Source organism: Natator depressus, chromosome 5, assembly GCF_965152275.1.
Source record: "Natator depressus isolate rNatDep1 chromosome 5, rNatDep2.hap1, whole genome shotgun sequence".
Taxonomy (NCBI): domain Eukaryota; kingdom Metazoa; phylum Chordata; order Testudines; family Cheloniidae; genus Natator; species Natator depressus.
Window position 1 is genome coordinate 130,877,167 of NC_134238.1, and position 23,344 is coordinate 130,900,510.

The 23,344-nt window shown below is 42.9% G+C and overlaps 1 long non-coding RNA gene across 1 annotated transcript in view; it reads left to right on the plus strand.

The window, feature by feature from the left end:
• The window catches only part of LOC141987116 (uncharacterized), a 99,297-nt gene that overhangs the window by 3,470 nt on the left and 72,483 nt on the right, over nucleotides 1–23,344 (plus strand). The window lies entirely within an intron of this gene.

Below are 23,344 nucleotides of genomic sequence, written 5' to 3' on the forward strand. Positions count from 1 at the left end.
CCTTTGCTGTCAAAATGGTTCCTTCCAACAGTCACTGTGTGTCATAGATAGGCACAATGAGGCCCTACAAACCACAAAGAGGAAGCTAACTAGCCCGAAGTTTGATATCCGGATGTGATACAGCCATTTGGTTGCATCAGGCTACCAAAACTAGATAACAACGCTAGCAACCCCCAATAGTGCTGAACTGCCGTGCTATCTTTCTCAGGAGTTAATGCGGGGGCTTTAGAATACTTGCTCTGGACAGATAAGGTGTTTAGGTGAAAGAGAAACCTCACTGGTTCCTTGTACTATCTGAGGGGCTAGATTCTGCCATCCTTACAGTGAGTGAACCTTACTCCATGAACAGTCTTAGTGGGCTAGACTGTGCCCTTGTCTTACTCATCTGAGCAGAAGAGTAAAGTGGGGCAAGCTTCCCCCCCCATCCCTCACCCTACTATGGCCTTCCCAGAGGTTGCAGGTCTGGTGCAATGTGCAGCTCCTGCTCTCTGATTGCTCCTCTCTCTGAGCAACTGGGTGGAGGAAGGCAAGGGGTAGCTGGAGCGCCCTCTCTACCTCCCTGCTTGCTAGCCAGGTGCAACGAGGAAAGTGAGCTACGCCCTTTAAAAAGGCTGCAGGGAGTTATTAGCTCCCTGGAGCAAGAGGGAAGCAGGGGAAATGTCATGACGCTCTGAATTTCAGTTGTTTCCCAGGGCTGTTCTTTTGGGGGTGCGGGTAGGGGGTGGGGGGGGTGGGGGGGAGGAAGGGAACAATTATGTGCCACTGCCTACATGCAGTAGGGCCTGAAGTCTTCATCTAGTCAGTTAGTCTCAGTGGGCCTAGTCATGGAATAAAGTACTACTCAGCATGAGCAAGGATGAGGGGAGCTAGCACTTAGGGAGCTAAACTAAACTGCCAGATACCTGTCTGTGTGCAAAGTGAATGTTGAAAACAGTTTGTAGAAAACCTGCCACTGTCTCAACTTTTCCCGTCAGTGTTAATGATGGTAGGAGTGTGTGCATGACAGTCTTAGTAGGAGCTGGCGTTCTGTACTTCCCAGCAGGAAGTCCAATCTGATTATGTAGAGTAGGTGTTGGAGAATCAGCACATTAATTGAGAATGGCAAATCAGTAAGAGACTCAAAGCTCTCCTAAGGTAAATTCTGCTCTTTATTTTCTGTGGTTAAATGACAGATTAGGGTCTTACAACAGTTTTACGGGTGGGATTTTCAGATGTTGGACTTCAGCTGGTGAAAGGTTAGGTCAATGCTGAGGGCTGACAATTGCACCAGGAGAGTCTGAGTTCTCCTGGGTTCACAGAGCAAGCCAGTTCCCTGAGTCTGGCTCTACGTAGTCAACCTGTTAAAATGGCTGTTTGCTAATGGAATGCTAATTACCCTTCCCCAATCCTGTTTAAAACACTTACAAAACACTTCTGAGATCTGCTCTTTGTTGTCGCTAAGGGCTCAGTTGTGCCTGGCTCTGTGTGCATGGCCCAAGCGAGGAGAAGCAGGAAGTGCCTCCTTTCCCCTTGTGTCTTGGCACAGGGGTTGGACACAATAACTCTTAGAGCTCATATCTACAATACAACCGCATTTGCTCCAACCCCTCAGACAGAGACAAACCACCTACAAGATCTCTATCAAGCGTTCTTACAACTACAATACCCACCTGCTGAAGTGAAGAAACAGATTGACAGAGCCAGAAGAGTACCCAGAAGTCACCTACTACAGGACAGGCCCAACAAAGAAAGTAACAGAACGCCACTAGCCGTCACCTTCAGCCCCCAACTAAAATCTCTCCAGCGCATCATGAAGGATCTACAACCTATCCTGAAGGACGACCCATCACTCTCACAGATCTTGGGAGACAGGCCAGTCCTTGCCTACAGACAGCCCCCCAACCTGAAGCAAATACTCACCAGCAACCACACACCACACAACAAAAACACTAATCCAGGAACCTATCCTTGCAACAAAGCCCGTTGCCAACTGTGTCCACATATCTATTCAGGGGACACCATCATAGGGCCTAATCACATCAGCCACACTATCAGAGGCTCGTTCACCTGCACATCTACCAATGTGATATATGCCGTCATGTGCCAGCAATGCCCCTCTGCCATGTACATTGGTCAAACTGGACAGTCTCTACGTAAAAGAATAAATGGACACAAATCAGACGTCAAGAATTATAACATTCAAAAACCAGTCGGAGAACACTTCAGTCTCCCTGGTCACTCGATTACAGACCTAAAAGTCGCAATACTACAACAAAAAACCTTCAAAAACAGACTCCAGTGAGAAACTGCTGAATTGGAATTAGTTTGCAAACTGGACACCATTAACTTAGGCTTGAATAAAGACTGGGAGTGGATGGGTCATTACACAAAGTAAAACTATTTCTCCATGTTTATTTTTCCCCGCTACTGTTACTCACACCTTCTTGTCAACTGCTGGAAATGGCCCACCCTGATTATCACTACAAAAGGTTTTTTTTCTCCTGCTGATAATAGCTCACCTTAACTGATCACTCTCGTTATAGCGGGTATGGCAACACCCATTGTTTCATGTTCTCTGTGTATATATGTATCTTCCTACTGTATTTTCCACTGCATGCATCCGATGAAGTGGGTTTTAGCCCATGAAAGCTTATGCTCAAATAAATTTGTTAGTCTCTAAGGTGCCACAGGTAGTCCTCGTTCTTTTTCCTGCTTCTGAGGTACTTAATTTTTTTGCTGTTAGTTTCTTTTGCTATTTGCCCTTCAAATTCTTTTGGGGCTGCCTAATTATATTTTACACTTGACTTGCCAGAGTTTATGCTCCCTTCTATTTTCCTCAGTCGGATTTGACTTCCAATTTTTAACGGATGCCTTTTACCTCTAATGGCCTCTTTTACTCTGGCTTTGTAGTAGCATTTTTTGTCCTTTTACTGTTTTTTTCTTTCTTTAGGGGTATACATTTAGCTTGAACCTCTATTATGGGTTTTTTTTAAATAGTTTCCAAGCATTTCACTGTTGTGACTGTTCTTTTTAATTTTTGTTTACCTGGCTTCCTTATTTTTGTGTAGTTCACCTTTTTGAAGTTAAATGCTACTGGGATGAGTATTTTGGTATTTCCCCCGGGATGTTATCTGATTAGAGTATTACCATGAAAATCATTGTCGCTACCACCTGGGATTGGTACAACTTTCTTATATGATGAATAAGATTTTCAGTAATCCTCATCATATTTGACTTGGGTGTCTGGGTGGAGGCCTAAGGCTGGGTTGCTTTAAGGGAGCTGTGTTGTTGGCTTCTGGGTAATCAGTAAGGTATAGCTGTTTTGTGCTGGTTTGGTAAATTTAAGTATTGCAATATCCACCAGCTTTGGGGGTTTGTCTGCCCCATTCTTTGCAGTTCACCCTAATTGAGTAACTCCAGTGTGGCCCCCTAAAACTCTGGTCACACCCCCCATAAAAGGATGTTACATTAATTACATTATGGTCATTATTATGGAGTGGTTCAGTTATATTCACCTTCTGTGCTCCACTTAGGACTAAATCAGGAATTGCCTCTCCCCTTGTGGGTTCCAGAACTAGCTGCTCCAAGAAGCAGTGATTAATGGTATATAGAAATTTTATCTTTGCATCCCATCTTGAGGTGACATATATCCAGTCAATATTGGGTAGTTGAAATCCTCAGTTATTACTGGGTTTTCTGTTTTTTGTAGCCTCTCTAATCTCCCTGAGTATATCAGTCACCATCACAAACCTGACCACATGGTTAGTAATTAGGGCTGTCAAGTGATTAAAAAAATTAATTGCTCGATGAATTGCACAATTAAACAATAATAGAATACCATTTATTTAAATATTTTTGGATGTTTTCTACATTTTCAAATATATTGATTTCAGTTACAACACAGAATACAAAGTGTACAGTGCTCACTTTATATTTTTTATTACAAGTATTTTCATGGTAAAAAACAAAAGAAATAGTATTTTTCAATTTTCACCTAATACAAGTACTGTAGTGCAATCCCTTTATCATGAAAGCTGAACTTACAAATGTAGAATTATGTACAATAATAACTGCACTCAAAAATAAAACAATGTGTACAATTTTAGAATCTGCAAGTCCACTCAGTCCTACTTCTTGTTCAGCCAATCGCTCAGACAAACACGTTTGTTTACATTTGCAGGCGATAATGCTGCCTGCTTCTTGTTTACAGTGTCACCTGAAAGTGAGAACAGGTGTTCGCATGGCACTGTTGTAGCTGGTGTCGCAAGATATTTATGTGCCAGATGTGCTAAAGATTCATGTGTCCCTTTCTGCTTCAGCCACCGTTCCAGGGGACATGCGTCCATGCTGATGACGGGTTCTGCTTGATAACAATCCAAAGCTGTGTGGGCCGAGGCATGTTCATTTTTATTATCTGAGGCAGATGCCACCAGCAGGAGCTTGATTTTCTTTTTTGGTGGTTCAGGTTCTGTAGTTTCTGCATCGGAGTGTTGCTCTTTGAAGACTTCTGAAAGTATGCTCCACACCTCGTCCCTCTCAGATTTTGGAAGGCACTTCAGATTCTTAAACCTTGGGTTGAATGCTGTAGCTGTCTATAGAAATCTCACATTGATACCTTCTTTGTGTTTTGTCAAATCTGCAGTGAAAGTATTCTTAAAATGAACAACACGTGCTGTACTGTAGATGCAAACATCCAAAATATTTAATAAATTTCAATTGGTATTTTATTGTTTAACAGTGCGACTAAAACTGTGATTAATTGTGATTCATTTTTTAAAATTGCAATTAACTAAAAAATATTAATCGTGTGAGTTAACTGCGATTAATTGACAGCCCTATTAGTAATATATTCTGACTGCTATACTCTTATTGTTTCTATCCATAGAGATTCCATGGTAAAGTTTTGATTCATTTAAGATTTCTAGTTATGTTATTTTTCTCAAAGGTCCAGATTCTAAGCTCATTACAGTAATGCAAACCTATAGTAACTCTGTTGACTTCAGTAGAGTTGTACTGATGTAAGTGAGAGGAGAACTTGGCCCCTAGATTTCACCATGGAAGCATTTGTGGAAAACAATGGGATTTAAAAACTCATGGAAGAAGTTGGCCTGCTGACTTAGGGCTAATACAAATTACTTTCATATGTAAGTACTCCAGGTGAATGAGTGGAAGAATCAGGTTGTAAATGGGGTAGTTTGAGCATCATCTCTGTGAGGTTGCTATTACTCCTAATCATCACATCGTTAGTTAAGGACACCTATTTTACTTCTGACATGAGGAAGCATGACTTAACGGAGGGGAGGATGACAACCAAAAGGCACTGAGAGTGACATATATGCATCCTTGTGCCATTGGAAGTGATGAATCAAGGTGCTGTTGGATATTATCCTGGTCCCTCTCATCTTCCCTTTTTTCTACAGTGAGTGCTGTAGGTGAAAATCGATCACCTGGCATCTGTTTGAACAGGAATGGAATCCAACTGTAGGTGTAATACTGTAATGTGCAGAATAAGGCTTCCCAGCACATTGCTAAAGGAATTACTGAGGAAAAACTCTGGAAACCTTTAGAAATGTGACACATTATCTCTTTCTGGATGCCTTTGGACCTGGAATACTGATCTTACCATTCACTGGCTATCCAGTACAAATACCAAATAATTCTGTGTGCAGGAGGTGTATATAATGAATGGAAATGCAACACAACATTTGTCATAGGGCGGCAGGATTCTTTACTGAGATCCAGCGATCTAACAATAGAGGTAACTACTGGGCCTTCTGAATAAAACTCCTTCAGTTGGAACCTGTGCTGGAGCATGGGATCCCATCTGCTTCTTTCCGACAGACAAGGGGAAGTGTGGATTTGGATTCAAATCCAGATTCTAACTCCATGGTTTGGGTATATTTGTATTTATTACATTTAGTGCTTGCTTGATGTTGTTCCTGGCCAGCTTTTGTTGTGGAGCAAACTTGCCACTTGACAGATATCAACTTGGTATTTGTCTCAAAGTAGATGTTAGACAGCTATCAAAGAGCTAGATACATGGACCAAGTGACTAATTAGTTCATGAATCAGTAAAGCTAGAAGTAATTCAGCAGAATTCATACAGTCAGCAAGGATGAGGGCAGTCCTTTCTGTGACAGCTTTCCCTGCATTTTGATCATTAAGCAATTCACAGTTTAGCCCATCCATCTTGTTTATGTACCCTCGGGGGAAAGTAGTCCCTGCATCCCAGCATCTCGACAAGTTTGAAATTCAAACATATTTTTGGGACTGTCAATAAAATATCAAATAGGCACATTTTGATGTGAGCACTGACATATATAACACTACTGGCGACTTTTGTAATGAATGATATAAGGAAAACAAATCTTTATTCCCTCTGCCTGCTAGACCGATCGTAACATCTTAACATCAGCTTGATTGCCCTGCCCCCTCCTTGGAGGAAAGCTAAGGGGCTGCAATGAATATAGAGGTCATTTTTTTAAAAAATGGTTAGAATAAAACATACTAATCATTCCCAGCAGCAGTCCCAAGGCAAGCCAAAGCCATCTCCAGTGCAACTCCACCTTTCTGTGTCTTGGCAGATTTATTTACGCTCACTTGGGTAAGAGATACAGCTTAAAATAATCAAGTCACTATTTATTTTGGCTTTCCTTGGATCTCTTTCCCACAAAAGAAATCCGTCCAGTATGTATGCAGGGAAAGATAGCTTTACCAGATGGCTGCTCCAGTGTCCGTGTAAAGGGGTAGGTAGCTTGGTCACTTCAGAAAGCATATTCTACTAGTGTAATGCCAGGGCAGATGGTTTCAGAGCTTGGTGGGCAGCCTTTCTTACAGTATTAATTACTCGACATGTTGATCCTAGCATCCCACTTCTCAGCCTGCCAAGGCCCAAACGTGGGATACAGTGTGCGACTCAGAACATATTTACACTGCAGTCAAAAGTGTGACTGCAGCAGGTTTCCTGACTAGCTTTTCATCTCGGTAGTTTGAGTAACAAGAGCAGCGAAGCTGCGGCAACATGGGCTGTACAAACCCACCCTGGTATGTACTCAAGAGGTTAGCCCATGCTGCTAACTGCGCTGCTGGAGTTTCATGGCTATTGTTACTCAAGCTACCTAGATTCATGCTAGCTTGGCTGTGTCTGCATGTGATGCAGTCACACCTCTGACTGCAGCGTAGAGCTACCCTAAGATCAAAAAATTATATATGCAGAAAAATTTAAAATATACTGTTGGATTCCTTCCTGTAGGGTAAATGGTTCCCTGAATAACCTCAGTTTCAGAATTCTTTATTTCTGATGTAAATAACATTCAACAACAAGAGGAAGCATTCACCACATGTGTGGAACCTAAGTAACTTTAGGGCCTAAATGAATGATGTCCTTCAAAGTAAGGTACACACGAGAGGTATAGGGTTAGCACCTGACCCACCAGACATTGACGTCAGTGGGAAGAATCCCAGTGACTTCCATGGGATGTGTACATGTTTGCATATAAGTATATGCCCTTAGTGTTTTTGTTTACTCTGTGTAAAGAAATTTTTCAAATAGTTATAAATACTATTACTAATGAAAAAGGAATCTGTATAATTGCCATTGTAGCCCATCTGCCACTACATTTGTGGGGTAGATGTCTTTCTCAGTGTCATATTTGCTCATGTTGGTGCTCTTCAGGTGGCCTGTTTTTTCTTGCCTGTCACAAGTCACTCATTCTTATTTTTGTGTCGGTGTTTTAGAAGATGGCCCTCTCCAGTCTGAGTCAGTGGTGAATTCTGGCCCCGCTATAGTGCTAAGAGGGCATAGTGTTGCCAATGTGCCACCTGTTTGTAACAGATCAGTGGCCATCTAGGACTTGAGGGTTGTCATTATGCTTCCCCCATGCCTTCATGGTACAGCTGGGATAGAACTCAGAATCTTCCAACCTCCCTTCCTAGGCTTCAGAGCCCAAGGTCAGCCTGATCCACAACATCAAAGCACTGTCTACATAGCAATTTTTAGCCCCAGTCTACCAGCCCTGGTTGGGAGGCTCATTCCCGCTCACTCCAAAATTCTGTGTAGACATACTCTGATCATTCAAAGCAACATTCTGATTGACTGGTTGGGCCTTTTGGATGATGCCATAAGTATGGATCTGTTCCCAGTGGTGCACAGCTGGGCCCTCTCCACTGAAAGAGACACAAATCCCCAAACCTCTTATGTGAAATAAATGGGAGGAGGGAAAAGGGCGAGGTGGAGGACAAAACAAAGGCACCCTATGAAGATATGGATGAAGACAAACTGTTGGGATTGGGAGAGAGTGAGAAACTGAAGGAGAAACAGGGACATTTGTAAGCTGTCCTCTTCCTCCAAAGTGTAGGGCTGGTATTGCAGCAGAGGCTTCTGGCTCTCTTCATTAACTTTCTGAATAGTCCAGGAAACTTTAAGGAAAAAAAGGATTAAGGGGGAAAATATTCTGCGAGGAAAAGAAATGGTATTCATTACCTCTTCTCTTCTATTGTCTCTTGCCTTTCTACCAGGAACTGTTTTTCCACAGTGTGGCATAAATCACTGCAGGACTGATTATTAAAGATTTGTTTATAAAATGAAATAAAATAAATGAGACCTATTCTGATAACAGTAAGCCACTTCAGCTGTGTGCATTAGCAGGTTATTACTGCACATTTTGGGTGGTTGAAGACGGGTGGCTTTCAGCCTTGTCCTTCTCAGTGCACAAGAGGCTTGCACCAATGACTGACTAATACCCATTCTGTTGGGGCTTACCGCACCGTTCTCTAATCTTTCTTTCTTTCTGGCTAATGGGCGAAATTCACGCATGTGCATTCACATTGGATGTGGAAGCAACTTCACCGAAGCCAATGGAAACAGAAGACTGGGACATGGGTAATCTGCGTTCAATACCCACCTCTGCCACTGACTTCCTGTGTGGCCACGGGCAAGTCACTGTCTTTCAGTGCCTCAGGGATGACAATAATTATTTTCTATCTTGTCTACTTACACTGTAAGCTATTCAGTTCAGGGACTATGTATCGGTGCAGTACCTTGCACAATGGGGTCCTGAACTTCATTGGGATTCTAAAAGCTATTGTAGTGCAAAGAAAGAATAATAAACTATGACCTTCATCTTACCCGCACAAACTTTCAGGGCAGTTCTGGTGCTTTTCATGTTACAAAACATGCTACATGTGATACTGTCTTACAGAAATCAGAAGGATTTAGTGGGACGCTGCAAGTAACAGCTCCAGAACTACAGGCAGGATGTAACTTCCTACCCAGCCCTCCCACCCCCATTGGATACAACCACATCTGATCAAAATAAGACAACAATTTAACCCAGTGGTGCAGCACCACCTGTTGGAGGAGATGCTTTGAGCACTGATCAGTGTTTAAAATAGTTAAGGAAGGCATGCAGTACAGCGGGAGCATCTTGCTCTCATATCATCTGGCATATTGTTTTTTGCCATTTAAGATTAAAATACACATGGAACTTGCTTTAATATGTCACTTTTATTTTCTGCGTTGCTGAGTCCCAGCCTCAGCTGGGGTGTCACATTAATTCTGTGTAACACTTGGGAAGCAGGCAGATTGGTTTGAATTAACTATGTACTGTAACTATGTTCTGAGCTTAAGCAATATTATCTCCAGCAAATGTCTTTGCTACACTAGTCATCTGTGTGGAGCCCTGGAGCAATTCTTGGCTTTTTTACTTGTATCATTTCACTATCAAAGCTGAAATGATTAATATTCACAGAAAAAAAAATAGATTCTCCCACAGCAATTCGTCCTTTCTGTTTCTATTTCTGCATACGTTATATGGTCCTGCTAGAACTAGTTCTGGAAAGTGAGGAAGTGTATCTGTGACAGTGCTACAAATACATCGGTGCTTAGGCATGGACACTGGAATGGAACTGTAAACATGTCTAGATTCCTGCCTCATACCTTTTCTGGTACAAAAATACTGACCTACCCCTCTTGGTCCTGAATCTCCTCTTACTTATACCCTTGATGGAGTGACATCATGAGAGAGCAGAGTCAGGCCCTTTGTAGGTGTGCAAACTGATGGCTGTGATGCTTTGTGTTACTAACTGGCTACGATGAGCACAAAACAGACCAGCTGACTGGTGAGAAGAGGGTCAACCATGTGATCACCCTGATCTTCACCCAGTTACACTGGGAACGAATCAAGGTTTAAGGTATTTGCAAAGACTGAGATTTTAGGTCCATATTTAGGCACCTAAATAAATTGCCTGACTCTCAAAAGTACAGAGGACCCAGCAGTTCGCATTGACCTGAAAGTGCTCACCACTTTTACAATGAGAACACTTAATTTGGCGCCTGAATATGGATTTAGGAGCCCAATTTAACATACCCATTTTTATTACCTTAGCCAAGGTATTTATGCTGAGTTTACAGCCCTTTATAAGAAGGGACCACAAGTTTGAGTCCGAGTCCACTGAAATAAATGGGAGTTTTTCCATTGCCTTCAATGGGCTTTGGATCAAGCCCTAAGAGACCTCAGATAAGGTTCAGGTATAGACCGCCTTGATTCTTCACTCCTGAAATATGTGGGTGGTCATTCCTTTAACCATTAATCATTTGCTTGCAGAAACCAATGCTCCTTGATGGCTATGGCTTCTCCATTTTCCACCAGTTTCAATCTAAACTTAAATATATTTACTTTCACTGACTTATAACAGATTTCAATTAACTCATTCATATGGAAATAATGGAATAAAATCAAGCCCACGATGAATAAGGGCCTAGTCCTGAGGCTGAGCTGACCAAGAGAAAGGAGAATACAAGTGCCTTATTGTTGCCTATGAGAGGTCTGTGCAAGTCTGAACAATCATGAGCACAGACAGGCTGAGCATGGGGTCAATCCTATGTGTAGGTGCAGCATGTGGCCAGCCAGTCAGATCCTGGAGAGTTGCAGGAGGAGGGGATGAGGAGCTTCTGCTACCCTGAACTGGCCCTTTATGGATGCTGGCTTTTGGTGTCCCACAGAGTAGTTAACTGCAGGAGAGAGGGACAAACGGACATAGGTGAGCACATTCAAAGCCTCCCAGCACAGGTCATTGCTTGTGTGTGGGCACAGGTGGGGCAGTATCATTCCCCCATCCTATGCCCGTCCCAGGGAAGGAGTAATCCACCACTCCAGCAGGCCATTCGTGTACAAGTGCCCATTCCGTTTTAGAGCTGTCACTTGGCTCTGCAGGCTGGGGGTGCTCTTCTCTGCCCTTTACCGCCTCTTCAGCGGATGGAAACGCTCCCTCACCAAATGCTAGAGCGCTGGAGGAGGTCTCCTCTCACCCTGAAATCACTCCTCACTATGCGTCTGGGGCTGGGCTAGGGATTCACATTTGTGTTTTGGATTCAGTCACAGCTCTGTTGGGACAGAGTCAGCCAGGGCTGCAGACATCTGGCTGGCTCTACACCCACTCTGTAAGCAGGTCTGGATTTGACCTTAATTGATTTCATTAAGTCTAGTAATAAGGTACCAACGTTTATTGATGCTACTAACATTGTACAGCAGCAACCTAAGGTGGTACAGGAAGATTTTGACCCTTGTCACTTAGCCAGCCAATAACCCAGGCAGATAATACAGGGAAATGTAAAACCACAAACCTGGGATCAATACCTGGCTAAGGAAAGCACACTGTGTGGGATGGAACATGCCGGAAGGGATCAAGAAAGGACTTGAAAGACTTGCTTGGAAGTACATCATCAAGTCCAGCAGAAAAGTCAAACTGGATTTTGGGATGTATCGCAGCAGGGACATAATTCAGTCAGAAAGAAGGGTTGTTGATCTAGTATAAGGCAATGCAGAACTTAATATTAAGAGTTTAGGTCATTTATTTAGCAGCAAGAATATTATTGCCTTGGAGAGAGTGCAATAAGACGGATGATTTCAGATATCAAGAATGTTCTAGAAGAGAAGGCTAATGTGGCTGAGATGCTCTTGCAGATGAGAAGCAATAGAAGTGAGCTGGTATCGGAAAAGGTTTAATAAATGTGAGCAAGGTGAACTGGAAAGGAGTTCTTAAACAGTCTAAAAATTAGGACTAAATAGGGAATTCAGACAAAAGACTTTAATTTCCTAGGGCTGGATTGGGGTACTTCTTCTCCCAATGAATAGCATCCTACATCCTGTGTAGTCCCACTGAAGTCAATAGAATCATAGAAGATTAGGATTGGGAGAGACCTAAGGAGGTCATCTAGTCCAACCTCTTGCTCAAAGCAGGACCAACCCCAACTAAATAGGTCTGTATGTGGGGTAAGGATATTTAGAGTTTGGCCTCTAATTATATGAAATGCTGATGTCTTCTCCATTGACTGCAGTGGAGTTACACCAAGGATCTGTTTGCCTCAAAAGCTCTATAGTAAGTTGCAATGTAAAGTATTCAGAACTAGTTTGGGAAACCATCAGACACTTTGTGGAAAGAGTTTCTAGAATGGTTACAGTGACAAAGGGGAGAGGCAGTTGTGATGAACTGATGGGAAATAGACCTATAAGGTTATGTGGCCTTTTCCTGTCTAGCAAATCCTTCTGGTATGGTGGTAGGAGAATGCTGAGCTGGAAACACTAAGGACCTGATCCTCATTTACACTGAGGCCCCTTTACATCACTTTGGCAATGTAAATGTGATTTATGATCACTTAAAGGCCCACTTTACACTGTCAGAACAGGGTAAAGATACCTGTAAGTAAATGAAAATGAGACCCTATAACCTACCTTGGATGTTTGTTCCATGGCATGTAAACACTGGACCTCTGATGGATTTTCCATGGAAATAATTACCTGCCATACCTACTTTAAAGTTGCTTTCATTGATATTTGGAGACACCTCTAAAGAAAATATAGTGACATATAAACATTAATCTGTTACTCTTTTGCATAAGTAGAAAGGAGCAGTCTCTCAGGGCATGTCTACACTTACCGCAGATCCACTGGGGGTCTATTTAGCGGGTCTAGCGAAGACCCGCTAAATCGATTGCCGATCGCTCTCCCATCGATTCCGGTACTCCATCAGAATGAGAAGCATAAGGTAAGTCGATGGGAGAGTTTCTACCGTCAGCCCAGCACGGGTAGGCACCGCAATAAATCAACCTAAGCTACATCGACTCGAGCTACGTTATTCATATAGCTGGAGTTGCGTAACTTAGGTTGACTTAACCCTGTAGTGTAAGACCTGCCCTCAGAAAGAGCGCATAACCATTACTAGTCAATGTAAATAGAGATAAATTTAGAGAGGGCATCTGACCCAATACAACCAAGGCTGTTGTCTTACCCATCTACCCCCTATATTTCCATTCATTGTAAGACTCACTCACTCCCACCACTTTTAATTTAACAGTTTGAGTTTTTAAGTACAGGAAATAATAACAAGCTATGTTCAGACAGTATAGCACTTGCATAATGAGTATACAGAAATAACAGCTAGAAGGCTGATGCTATTATAAAATAGCGTGTGCTTGGAGCTCTATGCAGAGTACTATGATAAACCTGTCATTACTACAGGACTGATTCTGATGCAATTCCATGTGTGGAATTCTCTTGGAAGGCAATGGATTTTAGCACTTGTTGCAGCTGCAGCCTCAGGCCAGACAAAGAATACAGTTAAGGAGCATTTGTAGGCAGATGCAGTCAACATGTTTCAGATTATGAAACCAAAACCAAAATTAAAGTCCTTCGTTGTTCCTCTGTCTGAACCTAAATGGTTCATATAGGTGTGTGCAGTACATAAGCAGTGAGTGGTTCACCCTTAATGCATTTCCTCTTGTTAAAGTAGATCCAGGAGTAACTTCCATAAACGACCATTTAATTATTACAGGTGAAGGGAAATCACTCAAGTGTAGTTGTATCAAGAGGGTCAGATCGATGAATCTGTGTCTGACATCCATCTGCTTATCCAGTTCACCTGCCCAATGTGTTTGGCTGCCAGTACAGTCCATAGGACCCATCGCTCTTCAATTTATAAAAGTTATAGGAAGTGAGTTGTTGTTGTTTGTTCCCAGACACCCAAACTGATGGGCTCTTAGCAAGGTGGTTTGGGGGGGAGGGAGGTTAACAGGCACTCCCAAAGCATATGCTAAGCATGGCTTTCTCCATATCATATCTCCATCACTTGGAGACCACAGGACGGTAACTCCTGCCTGCTATGGGGATCCTTGGGTGTCACAGAGCTGCCATAGCTAAGGACCAGATTAATTATCTGCAGGCAGTAGTGGACTCTTAAAACTCATGTAATCTAGCCATTAGAGGACAATGAAGATACTTGTCTAAGTGTTACACGAATATTACAGACCAAACGGTGCCTGTTCAGTGCTGGCCTATGATTTGGTACAGGGTTTTGTAGCTGGAGAACTGACTGGGTGCTGGCGACGGCTGTTCCCTTCCCAGTGCTCACCTCAAGGCCTTCCTGACTCTGCCTGGCCCCAGATGACTCTGACACTCTGCTGTTTCCTCCACACTCAGTTCTTGGACTCGTCCCAGGCCACAGTATAGACTGAAAGCTGGAGCGATTCTACCTAATGCAGAAAGAGAACAAACCTGCCCTGGGAACGGCTTCCTAAGGGCTGTCAAGACTTACCAGTGTCCCAAATTACTGACATCTCCTCCCATGGCATACCTCCCTTCAGGCAACATGGGGAGGGAACCTGATAGTACAGATTTCAGAGTAGTGGGGAGCAGGATCAGAGGAGTGGGAAGAAGGGCAGTTTGGATGAAGAGATGGAGGTATGGGGGGGACCACCTGCTGGCTGTATTAAGCAGTAGAGAGCTGGACAGAGAGCTGCCTGAGGAGCCCAGAGGGCTGGTGGGAGACGTGGGTGCATCAGGCAAAGTTACTGTGTGAATCAACCATGCTGGCATAAGTAGAGAGTCCTCCTCCCCTCTGGGCTCTCTGCAGTGTCACCGGGGCCCGTGAAGAAGGGTGCTGACCAAAGGACTGTGGAGAGGGAGAAGTAGCATTTATAAGAGGGAGCCAGGGCTGGGAAGAAACAGCCTTGACATGGTGGGGGGGGGGGGAGAGCAGTTCAAGGGGTCCCGAGGGAGCAACTGCAGCATAGCAACTGCACACGGCATCCGAGCAGGGGGAGAGACTGCAGCGGGCTGAGGAGCTGGGTGAGTGACTGTGGGCCTGAGAGAGGAGCCAGGCATTGGAAAAGTAAGCTACGGGGCCTGGTGCTAAAAAAGCAGTATCCAAAGTAAGCCTCAGATGACTAGTCCCCCCCAGGGTTCTCTCTTGAAGGGGCAGCAACACCCCACAGTGTACCCTGGATGAGGGAGGAAGAAGATGCTTGTTTTCCATTGGTTACCACCTGGCTAAGGTAATGAGGCCAGACTACCCCATCAGGGGGCACTGGTTTAATAGGGCCACTGGGCAGAATGGTCAGGTAATACATGGCCTTTTCTGAAGACCCGCTCTCACACACAGCAAGTCTTGTTAGCCTGAGTCTGACTGGGGGAAGGTCTCAGCGTAAGCCTAAGTAGGAAGAATTCCTTCCTCCTGGCTTGCCCAGCTTGGCTCTGGTCCAGGAGGGGGAGACTCCTGGATGCTTTATATTTAATTGCATTTTTGGACCTGTGTGACAATCCTCTTGCAGTCATAGGAATCCAATAATGGTATTACACTTGCCTTACCCAACCTGGGTAGCCTCATGGTCTCTTTCCACATTAGCTAGACTCCTCTTAACATCAAGTGGGTTGACAGTTTCCATAAAAGATGCCATATCTGTATTCTCCTTAGCTTTAGATCATGTTCCCAACACTCCTGCATTGCACTGGGGTTATTTGCTGTATTCATTAGGTTCTCAAGCCTAAAATCACCCAGTGCACTCCCTTTTTTACTCTTATGCATACAGACACCTGAGACTGCTTCCCGCCTCCCGCCCCGATCATAAATCCTGGCCTCAACTTCATCCTCCTTTTATCATCGCTCACCTCTCTGTTCGATAGCACCCCGTTTGGGACTTCTCCAGCCTTTGTCTATGAGGAGGTCCATGTTGTTTTTGAGTACATTGGGAACCTAGGAATTTCCAGAATAGATCAGAGCTGTGGTCCAAATAGTCCAGAATTCTACTACTGACAGTGGCCAGTTCCAGATGTGTCAGAGGCAGCTGGAAGACACCCTGCAGTAGAAGCTATGGGGTGGTATGTTCACTTGGAAAGTTTTCTCCTAAACTTCAACAGATAGAGGTTTGCTTATCTCCTAAATCATGAGGGTTTATATCCCTTCCCAAACCTTGTTTGTTTTTAATATACAGTTATACCTGTGGATATTCAAGGGTATCCTTGTTTTGAACCCTGAAAAGTACTTGGCTTCAATAACCTCTTGTGGCAATGAGTTCCACAGACTAATTATGTTGTGTAAAAAGCATTATCTTCTCTCAGGCTTGAATTTGCCATCTATTTCAATGATGGTCCTTCTGTTCATGTATTATGAAACAGGGTGACTAGAAGCTCCTGACCTATCTTCTCTGTGCCATTCATTATTTTGTAACCTTTTATAAACCTCTGTTAGTTGCCACCTCCTCTAAGGTAAACAGGCCCATTCTTTTCAGTCTCTCCATCTGAAGGCTTTTCTGCACCCCTAATTGTGCTCATCTGTAATTAGGATGCCGAGAGGTGCCTTGTGGGATTTTCAGAAGTGCCTAAGCACCTAACTCCTGGCCAGAGAAGTGAAGAATGAAATTTTCCAAAGCTCTCAGCAGTGATCCTACTCTGCTTCCAGTACTTCAGTGGGAAAAGAGTTAGGCCAGCACTGAGCCGTTTTGAAAATTCTGTCTTAAGTGACTTGCCCAAGGCCATAGATGAAGCCAGTGGCACAGCTAGGAATCGAACCTAAACTCATTGTTGCAAGCCCAGCACCTTAGCCACAGGCCTATCTTTTCTCTCAATCTTTTTAAAAAAATCATTTTTTTCATATTTAGTGTTTCTTCTTTCTACGGTAGGCAATCAGAGCTATTTGAAGATCAACAGCAATGGTAAGAAATCTGCAACTGAATGAAAATATGCCTAAATATGCTATACTTACCACAGCAATTCAGGAGCTACTGGAGGGCATGATGGCTATCCTGAGCTGTGACTTGTCTCCATCGCCAGTGACTTATCTCCATTTGAGTGCTTTTGAAAGAAACTCAGTCTGCCTGAAGCCTGAAGAGGGGCATCTTATGGCATTATCACATCTTGGGAACATGGCCTTGCTTTGCATCATTTATAGAGTATGCATTATTCTGGGCTAATGCGAAACTAAGCCTTTGACTTTACTCCACTGAGCCAAACGAAAGAGCTGTAACTGTTAAACTCCGTCCTCTTTTATCATGCCACAGTCAATAATATTGCAGCCTTCTGTTCCTCCAAACCCCTCCTCATCTGTAGTTTCTGGGACAGCTTCGCCGTCCTTCCGGTATTCAATTCTGCTGCATTCCACAAGCTTTCAAGAAAGGCTTTCGACACAAAAAGGAGAAAATACATTTCATAATGCAAACATGCACCGCTCAGCACTTTGTTATCTTATTTATACACTGCAGCACAGCTTTCTATGACCCAATGATTATCATTTCCCAGAGCTATCATCATTTTAAAGCTACCTCTGAATTGTGCTCCAGCAGATGGTACAACTCTAGGAGTACCATGTGAGAGCTGTAAAGGGGGAGAGGGGAAGAGAACCGATACACACCGTGCTGTTGCCCCAACAAGAGACAGAGCTCCGACTTGCATTGTTCCATTTACTGTTCAGTTTCAGCATGCGTTGTTGAGTATTGTCAGACTGTTAACCACAAGGGAAATCAAGGTGATTGTTTTTTCTTCTTTTCTCTCCTGTCTGCCCACCTGAGTTTTGCTGCATAACCACCGGGCTGATTAATTCTAAGATAGAATACCAAATACGTAAGTAAAGACATTCACTATTTGCAGTGTTCTAATAGATTTCAGGATGATCTAAACTTGGACTGAATACTAACCCATTGATTTGCTGCTATTCAGTTGTCTAAGCAGCTGGGCTACTAAGCTGAGTGATTGACTATGCTTTCTTTCTTCCTTCAATGCTCCCTTTCTCCCACCCCTGAAATTGCTAGCCCCTCATTTTACATATCCTTCAGTGGACTATGGCCTTTTGGACACTTGCTAGTCAGTCACCAGCCAGAGAGTTAAAGCAGTGGAAGAGATCAGTATCCTCATGTGATTGGGTGGTGTTCCTGGGGCACTGCACTGTGTAGGGAAGGATGTTATCATTCTGGTTGAGATAATAATGAAGGGCATTATTTGCTGCTTACATTGTTTTAGAGCAGCAGTTCTCAAATTTCATTGCTCCACGACCCCCTTCTGACAAAAAAAATTATTACACCCTCCCCAGCGAGGGGGGAACGAAGCTTGAGCCCAAGTCCCGCTACCCTGGGCAAGGGAGCCAAAGTTGGAGCCCACTTGCCCCAGGCTGGTGTGTGTGTGTGTGTGTGTGTGTGTGTGGGGGGGGGGGTTCTAACCTGAGCTGCGCAGAGCTGAAGCCCTCTGGCTTTGGCTTCCACCCCAGGTGGTGGGGCTCAGGATTCGGCTACAGTCCTGGGCCCCAGCAAGTCTAACACTATGCCTGGGGACCCCATTAAAATGGGGTCGTGACCCACTTTGGAGTCCCGACCCATGTTTGAGAACCGCTGTTTTAGAAGCATTATTTGAACCTGGTGGTATGTTGTTGTTGTTTTTTCTCTCCTTAATGGGAAAATAGGTGTAGGTACTGAAAGGAGTTACACAAAGAACTTTGTTAAAGAAGTGTGGGACATTTAAATAGACTTTCTAGACAAAAACTAAAAAACCCCAGCAACCCATGTGCCTAAAGTGAGTTCCCATAGACGCAAAATGAAGTTGTTGGTGTTTAGCCCCTGTGAAAATCAGGCTGCCTTTAGGCCTTGGTTCAGCAACGCACTTAAGCATGGGCCTAACTTCAAGCCCTTTAACTTCAGTGGGACTACTCATATGCTTAAAGTTAAGCACATTGCTCAAGTGCCTTGCTGAGTCTGGGACTTTTATTTAGGATCTAACTTCACAAATGCCTGGCTTTGTCGACAGCGGTCGTTCTTCCTGAGTTTGAGGGGTCAGGACCTAATATTTTTGCGTGTTTTTGTACTATGAAACCAGTGAGCTAAAACACTGCAACATTCACATGTTGCTACTTACGCTGCAGCCTTTTAATAATTCCAGAGGCCACCTACTCATATTTTACATCATTGAAAGGGTTATTAGCACAGATGGTCTCCTACGGTTGGGACCATGATGTGTCAAAATAATATAAGGGAGGAATCCTTGTTTAAAAAACACCAACAAAAGAATCTTTATAGTGGGATTCTATTACACTTTTTGTAACTTAGCTCTGGTTGAATTCCTTATGAATTCTGCTGACACTCCTCCAAGGAGTCAAAGTAGAACTGTACTGTGATAGAAAAAATTCAGATCTTTCATGTTCACCTAGTTGGGTGCCAAAAATGGTTAGTGCCAATGGCCATTCTTGCTATAACATGTAATGGAGAGGAAATAGCTGCAAGGAGAATCAGGGGATGGGGGCCGGGGGGACAAGACAGCTGGCTTATGGGTTAACTGTGAGATTCCTGCTAGCAAAGAATTTCTTTCTTCTTTCTGTAACGAAGCCCATGGATGATAAAGCTGAAGTTCTACATCATAAATTCCCATTTGGACATCCAGTTTTGAGAACCTACATCCAGCATCCTTATCACTTTGAAGCGAAGTCACAATCAGTAATGAAATCTGCTTGCTTTTCACACACTGAAATTAGCTTTGATTCTTCGCCTGAAACGTATGTTTAAAAGGCAACTTGCACATACTGTACACTGACAAAGCAATAAATACCCTTGAAGCCACTTTCTGGAGATGCCTGGAACATTAGTTTATTTTTAATAAGGTCCCTCTGAAGGAGGAGCAGAGGAGTACTTAGGGGAGCTATTTCACTCACTTGACTGGGGTGAAGTCCCCACTTTGCCCTCTTCAGGAAGAAGGTGAGAGCAGACACTAATTTCTGATGCCTACTGTGAAAGATAATGTTTGGTTTCCTTCTTTACTAAAAAAACAATATCCTGTTTGGATGAGAAAAATATTTCTTTGATGCTTAACATGACTAAGCCCTGTAGTCAGGGATAAGGGTGCAGCAGTGTAGCTGAGAGCAGAATACAGCCCATTATATTGTGATTCTTTGCTGTAACTGATCAATAACTTTTATTTTTCAATATTTGTATTATAAGCTCACCTTGAGGCCTCCCTCAGGACTGGAGCCCTATTGTGCTAAGCAACACTGCCAGCACCACATGGGGAGACAGTCCTTGTCCCAAATCTAGCTAAACAAAGAAAGCCCTCCCCATTTTGCAGAGGGGGAACTGAGGTACAGAGATATTAAGTGGCTTGCCCCAGGTCACACATGCAGTCAGTAGCAGAGCTGGGAATTGAATCAGTCCTAATTCAGTGTCTTCTCCCCAAGACCAGCCTTTCTCTCTTTCCAACCCCTAACTGTTATGGCATGCTGGAACTACTCTCCTCCCCATATAGTGCACGTGTGTAAGGACACGTTTTTCTCTCTTTACATTGGAATTTCAAGTGACAGGAACACAGTTTAGATATTTCAAATCTGAAAGATCAGTTTGCCGGAAAGGGGAACACATTTTTCGTCACTCATGGTGACAATTAGAATGACAACAAGGCTAGACTCTTCCATCACTGTTCTTTAACGCTGTCAGCACCAGCTTTGCCAGAATTATCCTGTCTGATGCATGAATGGACATACTCATTTCTCACATTGTTTGAGCCAGGAACCCAAGATCTTTCAGATGGCAAATAGGTTGCTCTGTCCTGTGAGGGAGTGATGTTAAACTAAATTCAAATGTGTTCGCCTACCCGTGAAAGGTTAATTTTATATGTGTTGGAGATATTTGTAGAGTAGCTCTGCTGTGTTTTTTGCTTCTAAATATCTCTTCATGTCATATAATATGGCTTAAAATCTGTCATCTGCTAGGTTTTGTGTTTGCAGAGGAGAGAGAAGGCCATGCAGGAAAGAGAATATAGTTTTAGGAAAACACTTTGATTAAATTTTTTGCATTTTATCATTGGCAAGACTTGTATACTCAAGTCTTATGCTGAAGACACATTTTTCAGAAGACCGTGGTTTTATCATAAATGGGTCGCTGGAGAAAATGGTCGCAGGCAGGGAAATGCGTGAGATGCTTCCAAAGAGATATGAATAATCATTGTTTCTGCAGCACATTTCTATCGTGTGCTAATTATTTTATGGACTGCAAAATGTAGCTCATGTTCATACACTGCCAGGTAGAAGTACAGCCACATCTGGGGTGAAACACATCATCAGCCATTTGATACTTGAGTTTGATTATATCTTATCTCTAAAACTCTAGTGTCTTTTCTTGACTGCCTCCCAAATTATCTCATGTGTATTCACAGCCTTGTAAGGCTGAAGCAAATCTTACATTGCTGGTAGTTTTCGGGAGAGTGGAAGGGAGGAATAAAATCCATCCTCAAGGAGAGATGCTGAGACCACAAAAACTCATTGCATGGGTCAGTGTCAAACCCAGATTCCAAAACTGAAAGGCAGGCTTTTTAACAGATACATCTTAGGTGTATAATCCCGAAGTGCCTCAGTATAAATAGATTATGATACCCTTACTCACACTGAGAAGTATTTAACTCTGCAAATAGCCCTCGTGAAACCAGTGGGCCCACATGTGTAGTAAGGTGGTATTCACTATGAGTAATGGCATCACAGTCCAGCTCTTGAATAATTTTGATTCAATGCTAAGGGTTAGATCATGAACCCCTTTCTTAAATCGAATAGTATATTACACCATGAGTTCTCATCAACACTGATGGGACTATCTGCGCAGTAAGGTACTACCCAGTAGAAATGAAGTTATCACGTCTGGCCCTCAGTCATGGCCCATATGTAATTGCTCTCTTCAATGAATGACTTTGCAGAGCTGCTCTAGGTGTTATCTTACTATGAAATACAACTACAACATGTATTTAGCGATGATATTTTCTGAGCCAACGGTACTTTCTCCCTGAGATATTCCAATGCTGAGGTTCAGGTGAGTGTTTGTGGAAATTTCAGAAATTGCGGGATGAGCTGTACTCATAAATCATTCAGGTAGAGTCAAGGGAAGTTTTAGGCATCACTAGGCAACCATCAATCACAACATTACGCAAGTCAGTGATAGTTTCACATTTCATTGTATAGCTTGTTGAATGATTATGTGGTTTTTGAGGATTTTAGGGAATTGCATAGTGACAAACTCTTCACACCCAGCTATTTGATTTCCATGAGCGGCTGCCATATTGTTCATGTGTGATGTTAGGAGGGGTTGAACACCTTGGTAGATCATGAACAGCCTGGACGTAGCTGTAATGCTGCCAAAGAAACGAGTTGTTGCTCTGGCATGAGAAATACTTTTGTGTGGTGTAGAAAAGTGAGTTCCCTGTGTAAGGAGTAGAAATATTTTTTTTGAATAAATATTATTTTTTAAAAAGAATTAACATTGAACTTTTCCATGATATTTTTTACTAACATTTTTACTGAAATCATAGAAAATTTTTATTTACTGAAAACTGTTTTCCTACTGAAAACTGGGGTTTTGGTAAGTTGGAGATTTTGAAATGATTTCAATAAAAATGTTGATAAACATTTTGATTACAAATATTGTGGATAATGCAGCAAAAACATCAAAATGGGTTCATTTCAAACCTGGTGAAATGGAAACAACTTCAAAACTTTGAAATTTTTCATGAAATCTTGGCCCCATTTTTCAACCAGTTCTAGATCCCTCTGTGATTGGCTTACAAAATATGGGAGATCTTTCTTGATGGACTTGCTTGTGGAGAAGCTCTTTAGCAATAAGGTTTCCTGTTATGTATGGTGGTGATTAACCTTATGATATGTCAAAAAGATTAGCATTACATTGCGTAGTTTCTCAGCTGTGACGTTGTTTGATACGTTACTAGGTAACGCAGGAGTTAATGCATGGTATTATCAATTTTTTGTCCCTTCCTACAGGGTATACTTCTGGTTACTCTACATTCTGACACTTTGATTTGTGATGAGTATCACTCTACTCCACGAGTGGGCCCACAGTAGGATAAGGTGCCACTTAATGTATGTAAGGGTATGAGAATCTGGCTCTCAAGGGCAAGGATGTCAGAACTAACTCATGTGAAGTTTATTTAAACCCAACAAGACTTCCAGCCGTTTCCAAATATAAGGAATTGCTGTCCCCACACTGAAATCCCTGGAGTCCCCCCATGACCATATCTAGGTGTCAGCTACATATATAGTCTGTCAAAGCTCAGGAAGCAGTTGCCAT